Genomic DNA, 23,691 nt, shown 5'->3' with positions numbered 1-23,691 from the left:
CAACACTATGACTGCCAAGTGTTCATCCATGTACTTTTTAAAGGATGTGACACAACCCGCCTCCACCACCCTCCCTGGCAATGCATTCCAGACTGTCACAACCCCCTGGGAAAAAAAAAGTTTTTCCTCACAGCCCCTGTAAATCTTTTGCCCCTCACATTGAACCTATGCCCGCTTGTGACTGACCCTTCAACTAATGTTAACAGCTGCTCCCTATGCACCCTGTCCATGCCCCTCATAATCGGGTACACGTCGATCAGGTGGCCCCTCAGTCTTCTCTGCTCCCATGAAAACAACCCAAGCGCATCCAACCTCTCTTCATAACTTAAATGTTTCATCCCAGGCAACATCCTCGTGAATCCCCTCTGCACCCCCTCCAGTGCAATCACCTCCTTCCTATAATGTGTTGACCAGAACTGCACACAGCACCACAGTACTCCAGCTGTGGACTCACCAAGGTTCTATGCCACTCCAACATGTCCTCCCTAATTTTGTAATCTACGCCTCGATTGATAAAGGCAAGTGTCCCAAATGCCTTGTTCACCACCCCAATAACATGCCCCTCCGCCTTCAGATATCAATGAACACAAACGCCAAGGTCCCTTTGTTCCTTAGTAATTCCTAGTGTCATGCCGTTCATTGAATGCTTCCTTGTAAAACTACTCCTTCCAAACCGTATCACCTCAGACTATTAAATTACATCTGCCACTTATCTGCTAATTTGACCATCCCATCTATTTTTTACTGTCGACCTAGACACTCAACCTCACTGTTAAACACCCGGCCAAACAGTGTTATCTCTCTCTCTCTCTTGCACTTTCGCTCTCGCCCTATGTCATGCACTCTGCCTCCCTCCTTCTCCCTCATTCACTCTCTCATTCTCTCTGCCCGTCTCTCTATCTCTCTCTCTGCCTCATCCTCTCTTTCTCTCCCAGAAAATCTCTCTATTTCTCCCTTTCGATCGCCCTACCCCTTTCCGCTCTTTCTTTCTTTTTCTGTGTCTGTGACCACGTGTCTGTGTGTACGTGCTTCTCCTTTTCTGTCCTCTGCCTCACACTTTAAATTTTCCTTTCTCTCTTTCTCTCCATTTCTCTCTTTCTCTTTTGTCTGTGAGCATGTGTGTTTGTCCGTGTGTGTATCTGTGTTTGTGTGTGTGTCGGAGGGTCTCTATCACGCACTCTCACACTTCTCTGTCCCTTTCAATCTGTGTGAGTATCTCTGTGTTTCTCTTCACCTCTCTTGCTTTCCTTCGCTGTCTCTCTCCCTCTATCTGCCTTTCTGCATTTATGTCTGTCTGTCTCTCTATCTGTTTCTCTGTTTGTCTACCTATCTATCTGTCTATGTGTCCATCTCTCTAGATATTTATATCTGCCTTTTTGTATTTCTCTCTCACTCTCTCCCTCTCTATTTCCCTCTTTCTCTCTCCCCCTCTTGCACACTCGCTCTTTTTTATCTCTCTCTTTCACTCTCCCTCTTTATCTGTGCCTCTTTCTCTGTGTCTCTATCTCTCACTCTTTCTTTGTCACACTTTGGCTCTTGCTGTCTCTTTCCTTTCATCTTTGCTCTTAAATGTCGTTCTCCCCCTCTCTCTCTGGCTATCTCTCCCTCTGCGTGTCTATCTCTGTCCGTGGCCTCCTGGCTTCAGTGCTTTATTGCAGGCATTTATTTTGAATCGACAAAGAGAAAGGAAGAATCGACTCTTCAGAATGGAGAAGGAATTGGAACTCTGACCCGTCGAGGAGCTAAATAATAATAATAGTGATAATAATTAAATGAAAAATGAGTATCAGTTTCCTGTTGAGCAGGCAATATTGTTGCGCATGTGCAGTCGGTTCACTCTCCCAGAGTGCAGTGCGGCCCTGCTCACTGATAGACGGCTTTCCCATCCGCGGGCGACGGTGGGAGCAGCGCCCGCCATTGCACTATTAGTAATTAGGACAAATAGAAATCCTTAAGGTGAGTAATGAATTAAGTACTTGGGACAATGAGGTGGCCATTCGGGCATTAGAGTCAGTCCGGCATCCAATAAGATCATGGTTGAATTTCTGCCTGAAAACACTCATCTTCACACACATCCACACACACAAACAGGGTCACTCCCACACGCTCGGGATATTAACGTGCATAAAACACACACAAACAATAAACACATCCACATAAAACATACAAACCCACAGACACAAACACACACACACACACATAGACAAACACTGGATAAGATTGAGCAAATGTGTATCTGTGTGTGTGAGAGTGCGGGGCAAATATATTACTTTGTACCTGAGAGACTGTGAGTGTGTGTGTGTATGTGATGGAGAGCGTGCGAGGGAGAGCTTGTGAGTCAGTATGACTATGACTTTCTGTATTTGTGATTTAGGAAGTATGTGTTTATGTGTGTGTATGAGTGCGTTAATAGTGTCTGCGTAAGAGTGCGTCATTTTGAGAGTGCAAAAATGAGTTTGTAATGTGAAAGAGTGCGTGATTGTGTGAATGCGTTACTGTGTATGGTGGGGCAGCAGGGTGTGTGACATTTAGAGTGTTGAGAGAATGTGTGAATATGCGTGTTAGTGAAAGTATTAGAGAGGGAGAGTGTTTCTGAATGTGTTTGCGATTGCTTGTTGATGCACTTGAGTGCTTCTCTGCAAGAGTTGGTGAGTGAGTGTGATATGTGAATGCGTACAAGTGTGAGAGCTGAGAGGTTTTTGTGAGGGTTTGTGAGTAAATATTTGAATCTGTGTGTCTGCCTGCTTGTGCGAGATAGAGAGTGACAGTGCCAATGTGTGTGAGACATTGACTTTATGATATTGTAACTGTGTGACAGAATCTGTGTGTGTGTGCATGTTGGTTTGTGTCTGCGTGCATGTGTGTCTGAGTCTGTGTGAGTGAAAGTGTGTGTGAGGGTGAAATCGAATGTGTGGCATTGTGACAGTGTGATATTGAATGAGTATTTGATTCTGGGCGTGTGCGTGTGTGACAGAGTGAGTGTGTGCTTGAGATTAATGTGCGCGTGCTTCTGTGAATGTGTGTGATGAAGTGAGTGAATTCCTGTGTCTATGAGAGAAAAAATGTGGAATACAGAGTGTCTGTGATTGTCTGCCTGTGCGAGTGTGTGCATGTTGTGTGTGTGAGTGAGTGAGAGAGAAATATATATTGAGAGAGATGTGGACAATGTGGGTTGCGTGAGCATGAGATTTCATGAAAATTCGTGAGAGAGAATGTGTGTGTGAGTGTGTGCGGAAAAGTTTGAGTGTACGTCAGTACATGATTGTGTGTGTGTATGTGTTTTTGTGAGACAGAGAATGCGTGATATTTTCACAGTGTCAGATTGAGTGAGCTTGGCATTTGAATGCGTTAGTGAAAATGTGTCTGTGAGTGGGTGTGTGTGAGGGTGAATGTATGAGTGCCAGTGGGAGTGTATGATACTGTGACTGAGTGCAGGCAAGAGAGTGCATATGTTTGAGAAAGTGTGTTTGACAACTTAATAGTGTGAGATCCAGTGAACAACTATGACTTCGTGTTATTGTGTGCGTGTTTGTGTATGTGCGTGTGTCTGTGTTTGTGTGTAATTGAGTGAGTATGTGTTTGTGTATCTGTCTGTGTGTGGGTTTGGAGAGAAGCCGGGATTGTCCACGCTGGGCTTGAGTGTTCTCATTCCTTTACCTATTTTCTGTTCATGAGCACACTCCCTATACTCAGGAGACAGCCCAGGCTGGGACTATGAGACCCAGAAGCTTGTGCACACAGGGAGTAATCAGTCTTTGCCCGAGTGCTTGTGAGCCTCGTGTGAGAAGACTTCCCATGATGCTTGTCATTTTCCCTTCACAGACACCCCGATTGCAAAGCTTTGCTTTAGCCAAACGACATGCTGGGGGTCCCCTTCAGCTATATATCGCTGGAGAGTTAACCGCAGCGATGTGACTGCTGCTGGAGAGGTCATCCGAGCGATGTGACTGTTGCTGGAGAGACCACCTGAGCTATGTAACTACTGCTGGAGAGACCACCCAAGCGATGTAACAACTGCTGGAGAGACCACCCGAGTGATGTGCCTGCTGCTGGAGAGAACACCCGAGCTATGTAACTACTGCTGGAGAGACCACCCAAGTGATGTAACTACTGCTGGGGAGACCAAACGATCGATGCGACAACTGCTGGAGGGTCCATTGGAGCGATGGCTGATATAATCAGCAGCATATGGTGCTCAGGAAACCACCATCCCCAAAGTTCTCAATCGTTCCCAATGTCCATGAGATCTTCCAGGCCTCCATCCTGTTTTGTCCTGAAAAGTTGGTTCGTGCATGTTCCGGACCGGCGTGATTTCACGCTTTCAAGCGCGTGGGGCAGGCGTTTGTGTCGTCAAAAGTTTTCATTTTTACCAATTAACAAATCGTGAACGGATTTTTATCTGAAATTATTATCTAATGCAAACAATTATTTTGTAAGACGTATTTTATTTCCAAGGTAATGAGATATTTATGCCTTTACTGTTGCAAATTTGTGAAGATAAAATTTGCAGTCCACTTTCTATCTGCATTAGAACGGAAACCTTTTACGGAATGGTCCGTTTTATGCTTGACATACCTCAGCGTCTCCAAATGTCTTAATCCAGTTGTGTAACTGACATTCATAAGACAGGTCTTTGACTACTGAAGACCTGGCTATTTCCTTGTATTTCTATTCAAAACTTACTGACTTTATATTTCATGTCATTGAGCTTATTTCAGAGATGGAAAACGTTAGGCAATAAAGAGGTTTAAGACAGGGCGAAGAAAGGATGAAATGGACTCAATGAATGTCTTTGATAAATTGGAGAAAGGAGAATGGAAACTGTAAAACTTTAGTTTTCCAAAAAATGATATACTTTATTCATCAAACATGTTAAGGTGCATTACATGATGGTTCCATAATGGCAAAATAATGCGAATGCTGAAAATCTGAGGCAAAAAAATATATGCTTGGAAACTCAGCAGGTCTGACAGCATCTGTGGAGAGAAAGACAATATTAGTGTATCGACTCCGCATGGCTGCTCTTGCGAGCTCTGAAGTAGAGGCTTACGGACTCGAAACTGTAACTCATTCTTTCTCTCCACACATTCTGTCAGACCTGTTGAGTTTTTCAAGCTTTTTTTTGTTTTTTGTACATGACTGTTCCACTTTGACTAATAGTGTATTAACGTTCAATCTCTTTTGATGCAGCATGCGTCACTCTGATAATTTTAAACACACATGCAAACTGGTTAGGCTTAAAATTCTCATTTCACAACAAGCACTGCCTTGTACATTTTTTTACACAGAGATCAAATTGATGGCAGAACATTAACAAGGTTTTTCTTAAATAAACAAAAATACAGTGTGTACTGGAACAACAATCTCTCTCTCTCTCTCTCTCTCTTTCTCTCTCTTTCTCTCTCTCTCTCTCCCACACACACATAGGAAACAAACAGACTGACAGACACTGGCACTTACACAAAACTACTCACCTTCAGCGCTCTCCCACTGTTAGATGCTGTCATGTTCACATGGCACGGAAACACATTGCGTACACGCACACACAGACACACACACACACACACACACACACAGATCGACAGACAGAGAGATGTACACTCTCTCTCTCACACACACGCACACATATAAAGAGACACAATAGGACAGGTGGACAGATACATAACTAGATGCGTGCACTCCGATAGGCCAGCAGAAACATACACAAACACATACACACACGAACACAAAAATCATGCATGCAGACAGCCACACACACGGGCGGACATATACTCAAATGTGCACCTACGCACATATACGCACGCACGCACATACAGACGGACAGGCACTAAGACACACACAGACGCACACAGCCACAGAGATACGCACAAACAAACACACACACACATACACATTGTCACACACATTCGCACACACAGACGGAAAGAAACATAAATAGACATATTTACTCACACACTCAAATACACACACGCACACACAACCTCACCTTCAGCAATCTCCCTCGGCTGGGGTTTATCATAACTGCGGGCGCACAAGCACACACACTGACACAAACAAATAGATGCTAAATAATTAAGATAAATTATACACTCTAGCATAAATTGACATTTGGTTGCTAAGTTGGGCTTCAGACCCTATGCAGAGGAATACAATTGTACGTGTTTCTTTTATTGGGCATAATAACTGATCCACAGGTTATAATGTTCGATCGGACTTGTAAAAGTTAACTTGATAGCCAACACACAGACGGGTAAATTGATTGTAAATCGGGAAATGGTCATGATAACTAATATTAAGGATATAAAGTAAAGCTAATTGTTCTATTGGTCTTGAAAACATCCCATGGGGAGAAAATAAAGGTTTAACGGTATTTCAGCTGATAAGCAACTAAATCAGAAGATTGCTGAACTGTGAGAAGGATAGAATAGCATTTCCAAAGGGCATTGACAAGTTAGTGGAATGGATAGGCAGGTGGCAGATAAAGTTCAACACAAATAGATGCGAAATGATTCAATTTAGAAGCGAGAACATGAGGAGAACAGCACAAAATGAAGGATACATCTCTGAAGGGAGTATGAGCAGATGGACAAGCCATTGAAGGTGGCAGTATATTTTGAGAAATCAGTAACTAAAGCAAGGCTGTATTTATCGTAAAATAGAGTATAAGTGCAAGGAAGTTAGTTCAACTTGTATAAATCACTAGTTTGGACTCTAGTTGAAGTATTATGTCGAGCTCTGGGCAAGGAATGTGAAGTTACTGTATAGAGGACAAATAAGCTTCACGAGAATGTTTCCAGGTTTGAGGTGGACAATTACAGGAATTGGTGTTGGGTCCTTTGCTGTTTGTGGTATATAAACGATTTAGAATTGAATGTAGGATGGTTGATCATTAAGTTCACGAATGACACGAATATTGGTGGTGTGGAAAATTGTGCATAGGATAGCCCCAGATTAAAGGAGGATATAGAGGTGCTGGTCAGATTGGCTGATCATTGGCAGATGGAATTTAATCCGGATAAGTGTGAGGTGATTCACTTGTGCAGGACAAGCAAGGCACGGGAGTACACGATGAATTGTACCTGGGAAAAGCCGAGGATCAGAGGGACCTGGGTGTGCATATCCTCAGGTCCCTTAAGGTAGCGGAACATGTAGATAAGCTGCTTAAGAAGACATATGGTGTAATTGCCGATATTAGATGATGCATAGAGTATAAGAGCAGGGAGGTTATTCTTGAACTATATAAAACTCTGGTTAGGCCACAGCTAGAGTATTGCATGCAGTTCTGGAATCTGCATTATGGGAAGGATGTGATTCCACTAGAGAGAGTGCAGAGGAGATTTACCAGGATGTTGCCTGGACTGGAGAGCTTTAGTTATGAGCGAGATTATATAGAATGGGTTTTGTTTCCCTGTAGGAGAGCAGATTAAAGGGGGACATGACTGAGTGTGTAGAATTATGAGGTGCATAGATGGGGTAGACAGGAAGGAGCCCATCCCTTTGGTGGAGGGATCCATAACCAGTGGGCTTAGATTTAAGGTAAGGGGCAGGAGGTTTACTGGGGATGTGAGGAAGATTTCTTTCACCCAGAGGGTGTTGGGCATCTGGAACTCACTGCCTGAAAGGGTGGTTGAATCAGAAACACTCATAACATGTAAGATATGTTTGGATATGCACTTGCAATGCCGTGGCGCACAAGGCTATGGGCCTGGTGCTGAACAATGTGTTGAGAATCGATAAGTACTTGTCCGTATGGCGCAGATTCGATTGGCCGAAAAGGGCCTTTTTCTGTGCTGTAGACCCCTTTGACTCTTTGAATCTGAGTTAGGATTGTTTTCCTTGAAGAAGAGAAGGCTGAGAGGAGATTTGATATGGCTATTTAGAATCATGAGTGACCCTTATTATACAATCGAAGGGTTCATTTTCTTGAAAGCACTCAGGGTGAGGAAGCTCAGTATTAAGGTCATCAGGAAAAGAAACACTGATAACATTCACTATTATGTTTTCTCACAGCGATTGTTTTGGATCTGTAAAACAGTGACTGAGTGCCTTTGGAGGCAGGTTGAAATGAAGCATTCGTTTGGGAATTAGACTGTTATCTGAAAATGAAGAAAGTGCAGGTTATGGGGAGAAGGCTGGAGAATAGAACTTTGTGAGTTGCTCATTGAGAGAGTTGGTGCAGATACGATGATCCAAATGGCCGCCTTCAATTTGCTAACAGTTCTGTGATTCTGTTATTTAACTTTTTTCTTTCTTTTCCCTGAGTTTGTCCTATTACAATCTCTGAATTTCTGCCTTTCGGTTCCAGCTTTAATTAGAATCAGTGATATATCGTTGCACTGCCGTAATTCCCTGTTCCGCCACGCTTTCAGGATCGTTGACCAACCTCCAGCCAGGATCACGCGTAATGACGTCATGACGGTGGGTTAATGGTGACCTTTTGTGAATCGAAGCAATTGGGCCGAATTTCGATTGGCCAATGATCTGCAAGGAACTCAGCCATTGGCTTACGCTGCTGTCAATCGCCAATTGGGCAGGGATAGGTTTTGCAAGGCAATTGGTCGGATTTCGAAGGGGGATTGTCATTACTCCAGGAAATTTCAGGGCTGTTGCATCTCTCCGGTTGGATATTAGAGCTGTCACTCACATGCTGAAACGCTCCAATCGGGCAGGGCAGGTGCCCATCACACCTTCGGGACTCTCCATTTGTTTGAGGAGCTATCAGTAAATTATTGAACGCTGTGATTGAACGAAACTCCGCGCTAGATGGTGGGAATTGCTTTGAGGTGTCTGATTTATTGAAGTGCTGACCGAAGCAGTCGGAGCTTACTGATTGGCTGATGCGGCTGTCCGTCATGGTGTTCAGCTCCCTGATGGGCTGATACTTCTTTGGTCATTGGTGAAGATCGCTGATTGGCTGAACTATCTGTGAGTAACTGGTTGAAGCAGCGTGATTGGATGAAGCTGATGCCAGTCAGCTGTTGGATTGAACTGTTTGGCTGAACAAAAACAGAATTACCTGGAAAAACTCAACAGGTCTGGCAGCATCGGCGGAGAAGAAAAGAGTTGACGTTTCGAGTCCTCATGACCTTTCAACAGAACCTTTTGTTTTGCATTTCCAGCATCCGCAGTTTTGTGTTTTTATCATTATGTTTGGCTGAACCGTCTATCAGTCAGCAGTTGCCGCTCCCTGATTGGTTGAGATGAATGTCGGCGCACAGGAAGAATACCCTGACTGGCCCACGTGACTCTGGGCAAAAAGGCTGCAGCTCCCTGATTGGATGAAGCGACTGTCAGTCAGCCGGTAGGTCACTTTGGCTCAGGTAGCTGTCATTCAGCGAGCGGTTCTCCCTGATTGGATGAGGTGGCTGTGGATGAACATCTGATGCTGCTCCATTGGCTGCCGCGCCTGTCAATTATGAGGCTGATTGGCACAAGCAGCTGTAATTTAGCGGCGGCGATCCCTGATTGGTTGAGGCGACTGTCAGTCAGCATGTGGAGCTTCCTCATTGGCGGTAGCGCCTATCCGTCAGTGGCCGGATCTCTCTGACTGGCTGAGGTGTCTGACAGTCAGGTTTATTTCTTCATTAATTGAATAATTGATGTAACCGGATAATTCACCGTTTTCTTCATCTGCTCTCGGAACTTGGATTGAGTCACAGTGTAAATAAATGTGTTTGTGCAGCAAGTTAATTTCAGCAGCATAAACCCGACCTTTTGGAAGATATATTCAGGGTCGGTGAGGTCAATTAACTCTCGCACATCAATATAGAAGAATTTTATAACATACACCGACCACAGGAGGATGAAGGTGACGGTTATGGTGAAGAGTAAAATCATAGACTTCCTCCTGCTCTCCATCTCTGGGTCACTGTGATTCCCTCCCTTACTCTGAGCCCTCAGTCCTTTCCGGACTCGACTGGTCACTAAAATGTGTATGACTGTCAGAGCGTTGATCAACACAATTAATCCGAATGGTAGCAAAGGGGTTAAAACCGTCTGAAACCAGTTAAATCCAACCCATCCAGGATTAGTAAAAACGCTTGGCTTTGCCACACAACCCCATGGTACATTGTTAATTATCTGTCCAGGTTCCAGTGTAAAGTATTGGGGTATGTTTTTTAAACCGAGCAGGATGCCGGTTGTCGCTAGAACAACAGCCGCTGTTTTCCCGGTGCAATATTCTGTTTTCAGCTTCTGGCAACGAATGGCCACAAATCGATCAAAAGAGAAAGTGACGGTGAACCAGACAGAACAGTCCATGGCTGCAACCTGCAGGACAGCGCGAACACGACACACAGGAGTGAGCTCCAGGAAACTCAGTGGGAAATAGTATCTATTGATCTTATTCAGTATGACGTTTGTGATAATGACCAGTAGATCCGCCGTTGCCATGGCCACCAGGTAGCGAGTGGTGCAGGTGGAGAGGCCGCACTTTCCCCGCGACAGGATCACAATTCCCAGTAAATTAACTGTCAGAGAGAGGCGAGAATGTACTGGAAATTATTGATTAAACATTTTCCGTGTCTGAGCCTCACAGGGAGGACAGGATTTCAGCACCAAAATAGAGTTTGGTCACAGGAGGACAGGCAGGCGACTGGCTGGTGAGTACTTCAGCTTTTAGCTTTGTTTTTAGATTGAAATTAGCAGCTGCGTTACAATCACTTATTGATTATTATAAATTTTAGTAATTTAAAAATAGGGGGAAATTAAACAAACAATAAAGGCGAAACAACAAAAAAGAGCCAGACGTGAGCGGGTGTTTAAAGATCAGGAGTTTACCTGTGAGGGAGCGGAGCAACTGTATAAGGAGCGAGAGTTGAACGGTTGCATATAGAGTGGGGGTTTACCTGTGAGGGAATGGAACGGCTGTATAAAGAGCGAGAGTGGAGCGGGTGCACATAGAGCAGGAGTTTACCTGTGAGGGAGCAGAGCGGCTGTGTAAAGTGTGTAGCGGAGTGCCCCTTTGAGGGAGTGAAGCGGCTGTATAAAGAGCGATAGAGGAGTTTACTTGTGAAAGAGCCTGTTCTCACACAGGTACTGGGCGGTGCTGGAATTCGAAAGGAGTGATGTCAGGATAATGGAGAGAGCTGGACTGTAGTTAGTGAGTAAGGTGTTTTCTTTTTTCTCCACTTTAAAACTACATTACAGGAGGTAACAGTCAGCGCATTTGACTTTAGTTTGCCAGAAAAAAGCTAAATCATTTTTTTACTTGGCTTAAATTTAGGGAAACAGCTTTTACTACATAAAAATCAAACAAAACGTATGGCAAAGGGACTCAGTCACGTGATTTGCATGAGGATTCTTCGACACGCATTGCAATGTGAATGACCACATGTGCAGGAAGTGCCACTGGATTTATCAGCTTGAGCAATGGGTTTCACCGTGTTAGCGTCAGCTGGAGACACAGCGTTGCACTCGCGAAGCTGAGAGTTACGTGGACAGAACATTTTTAGATGCGGTCACTCAGCAGCTTGAGGAAGTGCGGATGTGGGTGACCACCAGTCAGAAGAAGGGAGGCAGGAATGTAATGAGGAAAGCCACAGGTATGTAATGATGAAAGCATCAGGCAGGTAATGAGGAAATCCTTTTTTTTTGTGTTGGAAAAGGGTAAGGGTGAATGTTCCTCTGCAGAGTACAACCAGAGTCACATTCCAGGCACTGTGGGTGTGTTGAATGCACAAGAGGGGAGGGGTAAGAGTGCTAGAGCAATAGTGGAAGGATACTAAATAGTGAGGGATGCAGAAAGGAGCTTCTGCAGCTGTAGGCATGACTCCAGAATGGTGTGTTGCCTCCCTGGTAGCAGGGTCAAGGATATCACAGAACAGTTGCAGGGCATTCTGAAGAGGGAGGGAAAACTCAGAGGTCGTGGTTCATATTGGTACAAACGACTTAGGTAGAAAGAGGGATGAGGTCCTGCAAAATGAACATAGGGAGCTAGGCAGCAGATTAAAAAGCAGAACCTCAAAGGTTGCAACCTCTGGATGGCCCGCTTGTCACGTGAAAGTGAGTATCGGAAAATGAGGATAGAGAAGAAGAATGCGTGGCTCAAGAAATGTTGCTGGGGGGAGGCCGTCTGGTTCCTTGATCAGGGAATGTTTCTGGCGAAGTTGGCACCTGTACACGTCGGACAGGTTGCACGTGAACTGGCACAGGATCAAAATCTTTGTGGGGAGGTTTGCTAGTGATGTTGGGGTGGGGTTGTGGGGGGAAGGTAAAACTAATTCAGTATTGTTATGTAATAATGAGTGAAGGTAGAGTAGAGGGTGGTGCAAAGCCTAATATAGAAGAGGAACTAAGTGCATCTGGAAGGTAGAGCAAACGTAGACCTGTTAAGGCACAGGGCAATAATGCAAGGCTCTTTCGCTGCTATTGTAATGAAAGGACTCTTAAAAGTAGGGCAGATGAATTGAGGGTGCTGATTAACACATGGGAATACGATATTGTTGCTATCACAGGGACATGGTTGATGGCAGGGCAGGACTGGCAGCTCAATGTTCCAGGGCATAGAATGTTCAGGCATGACAGGGGGCTGATGGCGACTTGGTGGTGGTGAGTTAAAAGGGAAGCCGGCATTGCACGCTTGATCAAGAAGTAAATTAAAGCCTCAAGGAGTGATGGTACTTTAGAAGGTTCCTCAAATGAGGCCATCTGTAGAGAACTTAATTAGAGGAGGCAATCACTTTGCTGGGGGTGCACTAAATACCTCCAAAGGGTCAGGGGGGCTAGAGGAGCGGATATGTAGGAAAATCTCAGAGATGTGTACAAGGGTATTAAGAGTAGGAAATTTAATTTCACCACTGTTAACTTGGATAGACTTAGTGTGAGAGGCTTCGATATGGTGGAATTCTTAAAGTACTTGAAAGAGAGATTTTTGAGCCAACGCTAAAGCCCTACGAGAGAAGGGGCGGCAATGGACCTAATCTTAGGGAGTGAAGCCAGGAAAGTGGTATAAGTGTCAGTGGGGGAAAGCATTTCGGGGAGAGAGACCATAGTTCTTGCGGTTTTATGGTAGTTATTGAAAATGACAAAGATCGCTTGTAATTAAAGGTCCTGAAATTGGGGAAGGCCGACTTCAATATTTTATGACAGGCTGTGGCCAAAGTGGACTGTGTGCAGCTTATTGTAGGAAAGTCTACAACAGGCCTGCGGGAGTCATTCAGAAAGGAAATAGTGAGAGTTCAGGGCCAACATGTTCCCGTAGAGGTGAGGGGTAGGACAAACAATTCCAGGGGATACTGGTAGTCAAGGGATATGGAGGATTGAATAAGGAAAAAGAAAAGTGACTGATGGTAGATACAGGGGGGTTAAAACAGCGGGGAAGCCCTGGAGAAGCATAAAAAGTGCGTGTGATAGTTATCAAGTAGTTAGGAGAGCGAACAGGTGACATTACTAAACACTGGAGGGAAAGGTAATGGAAAACCCCAAGGCATTTTATAATTATATTCAGGGCATCTGGATAACCAGGGAAAGAGTTGGACCCATCAGAGAACAAAATGGCAGATTGTGCTGTAACCGAAGTACATAGGTGAGGTTATAAATGCTTACTTTTCATCTGTGATAACTGTGGAGAACGACGATGTAGCTGCATAAATCAGGGGGGATCTGGCCATTCGAGGGGTGCCACTGTACTGGAGAAGAGTGAGATAGGAGAAGCGGGGCCGTTAGCAGTGAGAGAGTAGTAGCGGGGCCAATAACAGTGAGAGAGTTAGAGAGGAGCAAGGGGGCCATTAGCACTGAGAGAGTGAGAGAGCAGTGGGCCATTAGGAGCGGGAGAGTGTGAGTGAAACTGCGAGGGAAGCAGCGAAGCTGTTAGCAGGATTTTAGAGGCGGGGGGAAAATCACCCAGAATGATGTTGGAAACTGCAGCACACTGCCTGAGTGGGTGGTACGGGCAGGAACCCTCACAACATTTAAGAAGTATTTAGATGAGCACTTGAAACGGCATCGCATACAGGGTTAGGGGCCAAGAGCTGTTAAATGGGATTAGAATAGATAGCTACTTGACTCCTGGCACGGTCATGATGGGCCTTAAGACCTGTTTCTATGCTGTATAACTCGGATACACTGTGACCCTCTGACTCTATGAGTGATAGAGGAACAGAGCAGGCATTGAGAGTGGGAGAGGGGGAGAAACAGCGGTGCCAATAACAGTGAGAGAGCAAAAGGAACAGCGGGAACATTAACAGTGAGACAGTGTGAGTTGAGTGAGCGACCATTGGAGCACACGGAGAGAATGAGAGAATGCCACACAGCATTTCAGAGCAGGGGGAGAGTAGAGAGCATGAAACCAAGAGATCATTAAACCTATTAGCTGAAGTAGGCTACTCGGACAACGAATCTGTTCGCCATTTAATGAGGTCATTGCTGGCCTGATAATCTTCAACTACACTTTCCTTACATTTATCAGAGCCTTTTGTTGCATTTTTGATTAAAAATCTGCCTTGAATATTACTAATGACCCAACCTTCAACGCCATCATCAATAAATAATCCATCGATTCACTACGATCTGATTGAAGAAATTCCTCCTCGTCTCTGTGTTAAATAGGTGACACTCTGTGAAAATACCCTCTGTTCCCCGACCCTCCGCAAGTGGAGTCAACTTCTCAGCATCTACCCTGCCAAGCTCCCCAAGAATCTAATTTGTTTTAATAAAGCTGCATCTCACTCTTCCAGACTCCAGTGAGTACAGGTCTAATCTACTCAACCTCTCCACAGAAGAAAATCCCTCCATACCCGGGCTCAATCTAGTGATACTTCTCTGGGCTGCCTCTAATGTCAGTATATACTTCCTTAGATAAGGGGCCAAAACTGTTTACAGTATTCTAGGCAAAGCCTAACCTATGCTGTGCAAAGTATTAGAACAGCCTCCCAATTTTTCCCTCCATTCCCTTTGAATAAATGCCAACAATCCTGTCGCCTTCCCTATCACCAGCTGAAGTTATATGTTTGTTTTTTGGGGGGGATTCATGCAGGCGGACAACCAAATCCCTTTGTGCTGCAGCTTTCCCCATTTAAATAATATTCAGCTCCTCTATTCTTCGTGCCAACGTGCATAACCTCTCATTTTCCCACGTTATATTCCAACTGCCAAGTGTTTCCCACTCACTTAAATTATCTGTACCCCTCTGTGGAAACTTTGTGTCATCTTCACCACTTGCCTTCCGACCTACTTTTGAATCACCCATTAAAAAGAGATAATTTAAGATTCCGGAGAGAGGCGATAGACCTTGAAAGAGCAGAGAGGGAAAAGAGCGCATCAACAGCTGTTTGGTGGGTATGTGTAGTCGGTAAAATAAAATTGAAGTCTTTAGTTTGCTTTGTACTCTGTCGGGTGTTTTTCCTCTGAAAGTAGATTCTTTAGTATACATTCGGTCCTGTTGTGCAAAAAAATAATAACAATCAAGTGCTTCTAGGGGGAGATTCTTTAAATGCTAATGTATTTGGTTAATTAATTAATTAAAATACATTAACGACGGCAGGACATCCAATGTGTAGCTGCAGCAGAACGTTGACCTGTTGGACACCAAGGTGATCCAGAGTGAGCACATCAGTAGCAAGAGTTTGCAGCTCGAGAACATTCGGATCCGAGTTAAGGAGCTGGTTTCCGAGCTGCTGACATTGCGCCACATCAGGGAGGGGAAAGTTACCTGGTCACTTTGCTCCAGGAGCTGGTCTCACCACTCAGATCAGGAAATTAAAAATTGTTCTGGGATCAGGGACTGGAGGGTCTGACCGCAGGTGACGTAGGTATGGGGACCAACCGGGTCGCGTTAAAGGGGCCTTGGCCCCTGCAACTGTTCAACAGTGGCTAGGTTCTTGGAAGATCTGTGGATGAGAACTGGGACTGCAGGAAGGATGAGCCAAATGACCACAGCACCGTGATACAGGCAGCCATTCAAGCTAGGGTTGGAATTAAGAAATTCAGTAGTGGTAGGGGACAGTATAATGTTCGAAGGGTACTGTTCATTGCATGAGTTCGAAGGCTCTCTTGCCTGCCCGGTGCCAGGACATCTCCTCAGGGCTGGAGAGGAACTGGGAGTGGAGGGGATAAATCAACTTGTCACCATCCACGTTGATGCCAGCGACATTGACAGAACTAGAAACGAAATTCTGCTGAATGAACTCGAACAGTTAGCATCTAAATTAAAAAGCAAAACATCTGAGATAAATATCTTGGGATTTCTACCTGAACAACGGGCAAACTGCCATAGGAGAAATAAAGTCACGGATTTAAATTTGTGCTCAAAGTTTGGTGTGGGAAAAATGTGTTTCAGTTTAAGGGGCACCGGCGCCAGTGCTGGGATAGGAGGGAGCAATTCCGGTAGGAAGGGCTTCACTTTAAAAATGCAGATTCCAGCGTCGTTGTGAATTGAATAACTGGGGCTTTAGCGAGTGTTTTATGATAAATAGGTGAGCGGGAGTTCTGGAGAGGGGATTTGTAGGTTTAAGAAGCAAAACGATGTGGGAACTTTGCAGGGCAGCTATTTAGGTAATGATATCCAGAATGTCACAGAAAGGGACAGAGTGTAGAAACATAATAAAACATAACAGCAAATTAAGTCAAATGGGGAAATGGTAAAAAAGTGATAATTGATGTCTCATTACTTAATTGCTGGCCGTATTCAGAACCAAATAAATAAATTAAAGGCAAAAATAGAGGAAAATGGGAATGATCTTATAGCCATTACGGAGACGTGGTTACCAAGAGATCAAAGCTGATAACTATATTCAGGGACATGTGATTTTCGAAAGGACAGGCAGGATGAAAATGGTGGTGGGATAGCTTTTTTCGACGAGATCGAATACGTTGGATAGCAAGAAATGATTTTGGGTCTGCAGATGTAGAATTCACATAGGTAGAGGTAAGAAATAACAAGGGGGTGAAGACGGTGATGGGAGTAGTCTACAGGGTGCCTAACAGTAGCTATACCGTAGGAAAGAGAATAAGTCAGGAGATAGTTATGACATGAAAAAATGGCAGTACATTAGTCATGGGTGACTTGAAACTCCATGTCTTTTGGGAAAATCACATCACTGAGTGTATCCGGGACAGTTTCCTAGAACAATTTGCTGTGGATCTAATCAGGGATCTGTCTACTTTGGATCTGTTAATGTGGAATGAGGCAGGTTAATAAATGTAAAAGGTAAAGTGTAAAAGGTTCCCTAGGAAAAAAATGACCAAAGCATGGTATAATTTAGCAGTCAGTTTGAGAGTGAAAATGGGTCCGAAACAACTGTGCTAAACTTACAAACGGATAATTACAAAGGAATGAGGGCAGAGTTGGCTGGAGTAGACTGGGAAAGGAGTTCAACAGAAAAGACGGTTGATGAACAATGGCAGACGTTTAAGGAAATAGTTCATGACTCATATCAGCGATATATCCCCGTGAGGAATTAGGATTGAAGGATGGACACAATCAAACATAGTTTACCCAAGATGATGAGGATAGAGTCAAGTTGAAATAAAAATACATGCAATGTGGCAAAGGTTTGTGGTAAGCCAGAGGATTAGGATTTTTTTAAAACCAAGAAAAGATGACCAAAAATACATTAAAGATTGGGAAAATAAACATTGAGCGATAACTAGCAGGTGTTATAAAAACGTTATATAGCAGCTGCTTTAAATATAAAAAAAAATGAAGAGAGAGGCTTAAGTGGACTAATGCCTCTTGGAGAATGAGTCTGTAAAAATGAGAATGGGGAACCAGGAAATGGCAGAGGAGTTGAATTAATGCTTTGCATCAGTCTTCATGGTAGACAACACTAATCCCATTCCTAAAATATTAAATAATCAGAGGGAAAACGGGGGAAGGGAATAAAGAAATAACTATCACTAGAGAAAAAGTGGTCAAGAAACTAATGGAGCTAAAAACAGGTAAATCCCTGATGGGTTGCATCCTAGGATATTAAAGGAAGTATTTGCAGAAATAATGGATGCACTGACAGTCATCTTCCAAGAATCGTTTGGTTCTGGAAATGACTCAGAAGATTGGAAATCTGCCAAAGTTACAAACATATTCAAAAAGGCAGGGAGAAAAAAGCTCAGGCAACTATAGGCCAAAAAGCTTAACATGAGCTATTGGGAAAAGGTTAAAGTCTATTACAAGGACTGTGAGAGCAGAGCATTTAAAATACATAATATAATCAAGCAGAGTTAGCATGTTGATGACGGGGAAATCGTGCCTGGTAAATTTATTAGAATTATTTGAGGAAGTAAAAAGCAGAATGGGTGAAGGGGGACCAGGATATGCAATATTCTTGTATTTCCAAAAAGGCGTTCAATAAGGTACCAGACACACGGCTGCCTAATAAGATAAGAGCTCATGGTCTTGGGAGTAGTACACTAGCATGGATAGAGGATTTGCTAACTAATAGAAGACAGAGACCTGAGATAAGGGGGACATTTTCAGAATAGTAAACTGTAAGTCGTGGAGCGCCACAGGAATCAGTGCTGGGACCACAGTTACTTACAATATATTTTAATGGCTGATATGATGGAAGTGAATGTACTGTCGCCAAATTTCCAGTTATCACAGACATTGGTGCGAAGGCAAGTGGTGAGGAAGACTCAAAGGGCCTACAGGGGCATATAGAAATGTTAAGTGAGTTGGCAAAACTTGGCCGATGGCATATATTATCGGAAACTGAGGGTTTATGCACGTTGGCAGGAAGAATAGAGGAGCTCAATATTACTTAAATGGCGAAAGATTGCAGAAAGCTGCAGCAGAGAGGGATTTGGGAGCCCGTGTGAATTAATATGAAAATGTTAATTTCAGCAGGTGATAGGGAAGGGTAATGAAGTGATGGCTTTAATTTCAAAGGGAATGGATTATAAAAATGGGGAAGTCATGCTAGAGCTATACAAGGCACTCACTTAGAATAATGTCAACAATTTTGGTCTGCTTATTTGAGGAAAGAAAGGCTGGAAGTGGAGGCAGCCCACAGAAGTTTCAATAGGCTGGTGCCGGATGTGGAGGGACGATTTCCTCTGGGCAGATTGATTAGATTGGGAGTGTACTCATTGGAGCTTAATGGAATGAAAGTAGACCTTATTGAAACATATTGGATTCCTGGGGTCCGTGACACGGTAGGTGCTGAGAAGTTGGTTCCCTTTCTGGGAGGGTTTAGTCCGAGCCGGCATCATTTCAGACAAAGGGGTCACCAATTTAATACAGAGATGAGGAGGATTTTATTCTCTCAGAGAGTAGTGTTTGTGTGGAATTAGTTCCCGTAAAGGGATGTAGTTGATGGGTCGTTAAGTATATTCAAGGCTGAGCTCGAATGATTTTTGTCAGTCAGAGAATCAAAGGTTATGGGGAAAAGGCAGGATTGTGGAGGTGACGATGATCAGATCAGCAATGATCTCACTGAATGGCGGAGGAGTCTCTATGGGCGGAATGACATTCTTCTGCTCCGATGTCTTATGGAATTATAAAACAATCGACAAGAACATTGGAACACTGTAAGAGTGCTGGCGGATTGCGTAAATATCAGGAACAGGTTGACATCTATTTCTGCTGGAGCAGCTCAATAGAAAATGGAGATATATCCAGACATTTAACTTCACACACTCATTACCAAATATCTTCAACCAACATCAAAACACTTCCTGTTGTCAAATTATTCACATGGCAAAAGAGAGAGACAACTCCATGGAATGGAAAGATCACTAATCAAAAAAAAACATGATTTCCAAATCGAACCGATTTCTTTCATTCCAGTTACTGACCCGCACTCAGTTCAATTCTACACCGACAAATGCTTCCAGTCATACATTATCACTTGAAGCAGGTATTCCACTCTGGACACTGACCTACGCTCAATGCAGTTCTGCTCTGCCAGATAAACCCAATAATAAATGTTGACTGAGGTCAGCTATTACACTCTGGTAACTAAACAACACTTAGTACAATTTTACACCATCAGATAAAGTCAGTGAAAGAGTGGTGACTGGGGCCAGGTATTCCACTCTGATTAACGACCCAGACACAGTACAATTCTACACTGACAGATAGACCCAATAATACATGATCACTGAGGCCAGGTATTCCACTTTGGTTACTCATCCACACTTAGTACAATTTGAAATTAACAATTAGATCCAGAAATATATGGTCACTGGAGTCAAGCATTCCACTCTGGATACTAATGCACACTTGGGACAATTTGACACTAACAGATAAAGTAAGTGAAAGAGTGGTGACTGGAGTCATATATTCCACTCTGTTTACGAACCCAAACTTAGGACAATTTGACACTAACAGATGCAGTCAGTGAATGAGTGTTGACTGGGGCCAGCTATTCCACTCTGATTAATGACCCACACTCAGTGCAATTCTACACTGGCAGATAGACCCAGTAATACATGGTCACTGGGGCCAGGTATTCCACTCTGTTTACTGACCCACACTCTTGGTGATTTTCCTCTGACTAGCACTAAACCTTCCTTCAGAGACTTTCCCTTCACTGAGGTCTAATTAAACGTTTCCAAAAAATATTAAGACTTAATTCATCAGAGAGACTGTGAGTTACAAACAAAGGCTTATTTTCATTTGACAAAATTAAATAAAGCCGCAGAGACATTTACAGACGTTTGTATTCAGCAAATTATATCACTGATTCGATGTATCTTAACAGTGACCACCAGATCAGCATGTAATATTTTCAGTCACAGTTTAAAATGAGAGAACAGCTAACATACAGATTTACACAAGTTCAATGGAATTGGTCACTCACCAGGAACACCTATGAGAGCAAGGATTGGGTAGAATATTTTCTCAGCCACAAAAATTGATAGCATCGTTTCAGTGCGAAGTGATGTGCCCCTTTGTGCTGCTAGTAAAATCTGTGTCTTAAACGCTGAGGTGACACACTCCCAAAGCCTTTAATTTATACCCTGTGGGATCACCTCAGGGACGTTGAAATTGCAACATCGTTCAAATCATGTTTTAAAAAATGAACAAACAGATTATGACATTGAGCTGAGTGAAACAATATGTTTGTTTTTAAATGGAGCTGCGAGGTTCCAAAGACTGGACTTTACTTATCAAATTAATTAACTATTAAACAAACAGGAGCTATATTCACCCGGATAAAATGCCGTCCACTCAAACACCATCAGTCCCATTTCTAGATTCCCTATTGTTGCAGTGATATCCGTCACTTGACTGTTACCATTTATTGATTAAATAAAAAAATGTTAGAGTTCCTCTTTCCATGCCGTTCTATTACACCCTGGGATTTAGCTGTCCTGTTTTACAATTGACATTCAGTTATGCGATTACAGTGGGTTTAGGGTGTCAATTTATGACTAAATTCAAACAATTAAGTTATCAGGAAATATTTAAAATCTGCCAAAAATTCATTCCACACCTCAATCAAATGCGTATCTATCTCACGATCTCTATCTCTCTTCCCATCTATTTGTCTCTCTTTTTCTCTGCACGTTTCTCTCTCTCACTCCTTTTGTGTTTCTCTCTTTCCCCCTTTGTCACTCCTGCACCCTTTATCTCTCTCTCTCTGCTTTTTTTTCGCTCACTGTCTCCCCCATTCCCTTGTTCTTCCGCTCTGTTTATCTCCATCTGGCTCTCGCTGTCCCTTTGTCCGTTTCTCTCCCTCTCACTTCCCCACTCTCACTTTCTGTCCCATTCTCTCTCTCTCGCTCTTTCTCTCTCAATCCATCTGTTTCCCTCTCTCACTCTCTCTGCCTCTTTCCTTCTCTCTCTGACTCTCTTTGCTTCTCTCTCCATCATTCTCGGTCTCCCTCCCTGATTCTCTTCCTCTTTCTCTTCTCTTTGTGTGAGTATGTGTGTGTGTCCGTTCGTCTGCATATGTATGTGTGTGTGTTGGTGGGTGTCTCTCTCTCTCGCGTTTCTCAGTCTCTTTGAATCTTTGTATGTGTATCTATGTCTGTATTTCCGCCTCTCTCGCCTTCCTTCTCTGTCCCTCTCCTATCTGCCTGTCTGTCAGTCTGTCTATATATCTATCTATCTTTCTTTCTTTCTATGTATGTCTCTATCTATCTATGTATCTATTTATTTATCTATCTATCTCTGTATTTTTGACGCTCTCTCTATGACACTCTACCCCTCTATGCCTCCCTCCACCTCTCTTTCGCATATTTTCTCTGTTTTTCTAACGCTATCTCTCTATGCCTCTCTCGCTCTGTCTCTATCCCTCACACTTCCCTTCTCATTGTATCGCTCCTGCTGTCTCTTCGTCTTCCTCTTTCTTCCATCTGTCTCTCTTTCCCCATCTTTCTCTCCATCTCTCCCTCTGCGTGCCAATCTCTCTTCGCCTCCCTCCGTCGCCCTCCTTCTCAGTCTCTCTCCCTTTGTCTCTCTGTTCTCTTTGTTACTTTCACTTTCTGTTTCTCTCTCTTTCTCGCTTGCTAAACTTCCCTTTGTCTATTTCATTACCTCTCTCTGCCTCTCCTTCTCTGCCTCTGCTTATCTGTTTGTCTGTCCCTCTCTATGTCCCTTTCTTTCTCTCACTTTCTCTCTCACTTACGCTCTCTCTCTCCCTCTCTCTATCTCTCTCTGTCTCTCTCTAACACTGTGTGTCTCACGCTGCCTCTCTCTTTGCTTCTCTCTCTTTTCTCTCCCCTTCTCTTTTTCAGTGCCTATTTGTCTCTCTCCTTCGCTCTCTCCCTTTGTCACTCTCGCTGTTTATCTAATTCTCACTCCTCCTCCCTATGACCCATCCTTTCTCTTTCTCTCTCGCCCTATGTAAGACACTCTCCTTCACTTCCCTATTTCACTCTATTATTTTTTCTGCCTCTCTCCCTTTCTCTCTCTCTCTCTCTCTCTGCCTCAACCTCTCTTTCTCTCCAAGGAACTCTCCTTTTTTTCTCCGTTTCGATCGCTCTCTCTCTCTCTCTCTCTCAGCCCTCTCTCTCTCTCTTTCTGTGTGGGTGCCGACATGTGTATGTGTGAGTGTTTCTCTGTCTTTGTCTCTGCCTCTCACACTGTAAAATTCCCTTTATCTATTTCTCTTCACTTCTCTCCCTCTCTCTCCTCTATCGCTCTCTGTCTCTCTTTCCCTCCATCTGTCTCTCACTTTATCTCTCTCTCATTCTCTGTCTATCTCTCTCCCTCTCCCTACCTTTGTCTCATCCTTTCTGTCTAACCCTGTCTCTCTCTTTGCCTCTCTCTTTCTAATCTGTCCCCCTCTCTCTTTTTCAATGTCTCTCTATCTCTCTCTCTCCCACTTTTTCATTCTCTCCGTCCATCTCTCTCTCTGTTTCTCTCGCTGTGTCTCAATATTTCATATCTCTTCCTCCCTTTCTCTCCCTCGCTAGGTGCATTTCTGCCTTTCTCTCAATTCTCTCTCTCTCTCTTTCTCTTTCTCTCGCACACTGTCAAGCAGTCTGCCTCCCTCCTTCTTCCTCTTTTTTTTCTCATTTTCTCTGCCTCTCTCTCTCTCACTCTTTCTCTCTCTGTTTCTCTCTCTAAGCCTAACCCTCCCTTTCTCTCCCAGAAACTCTCTTTTTCGTCCTTTCCATCGCCCTCTCTCTCAGCCCTCTCTCTCTTTTCTGTGTCAGTGTCTACATGTGTGTGTGTGTGTGCGTATTTCTCTGCCTCTGTCTCTGCAAGACAGATTGTAAAATTCCCTTTGTCTCTTTCTCTCCAACCCTCTCCCTCTCTCTCATCTATCTAACTCTCTCTCCCTCCGTTTATCTCTCACTCTA

Source organism: Cetorhinus maximus, chromosome 37, assembly GCF_964194155.1.
Source record: "Cetorhinus maximus chromosome 37, sCetMax3.hap1.1, whole genome shotgun sequence".
Classification (NCBI taxonomy): domain Eukaryota; kingdom Metazoa; phylum Chordata; class Chondrichthyes; order Lamniformes; family Cetorhinidae; genus Cetorhinus; species Cetorhinus maximus.
The sequence above is the reverse complement of the archived record's forward strand: the minus strand, read 5'-3'. Positions refer to the sequence as shown.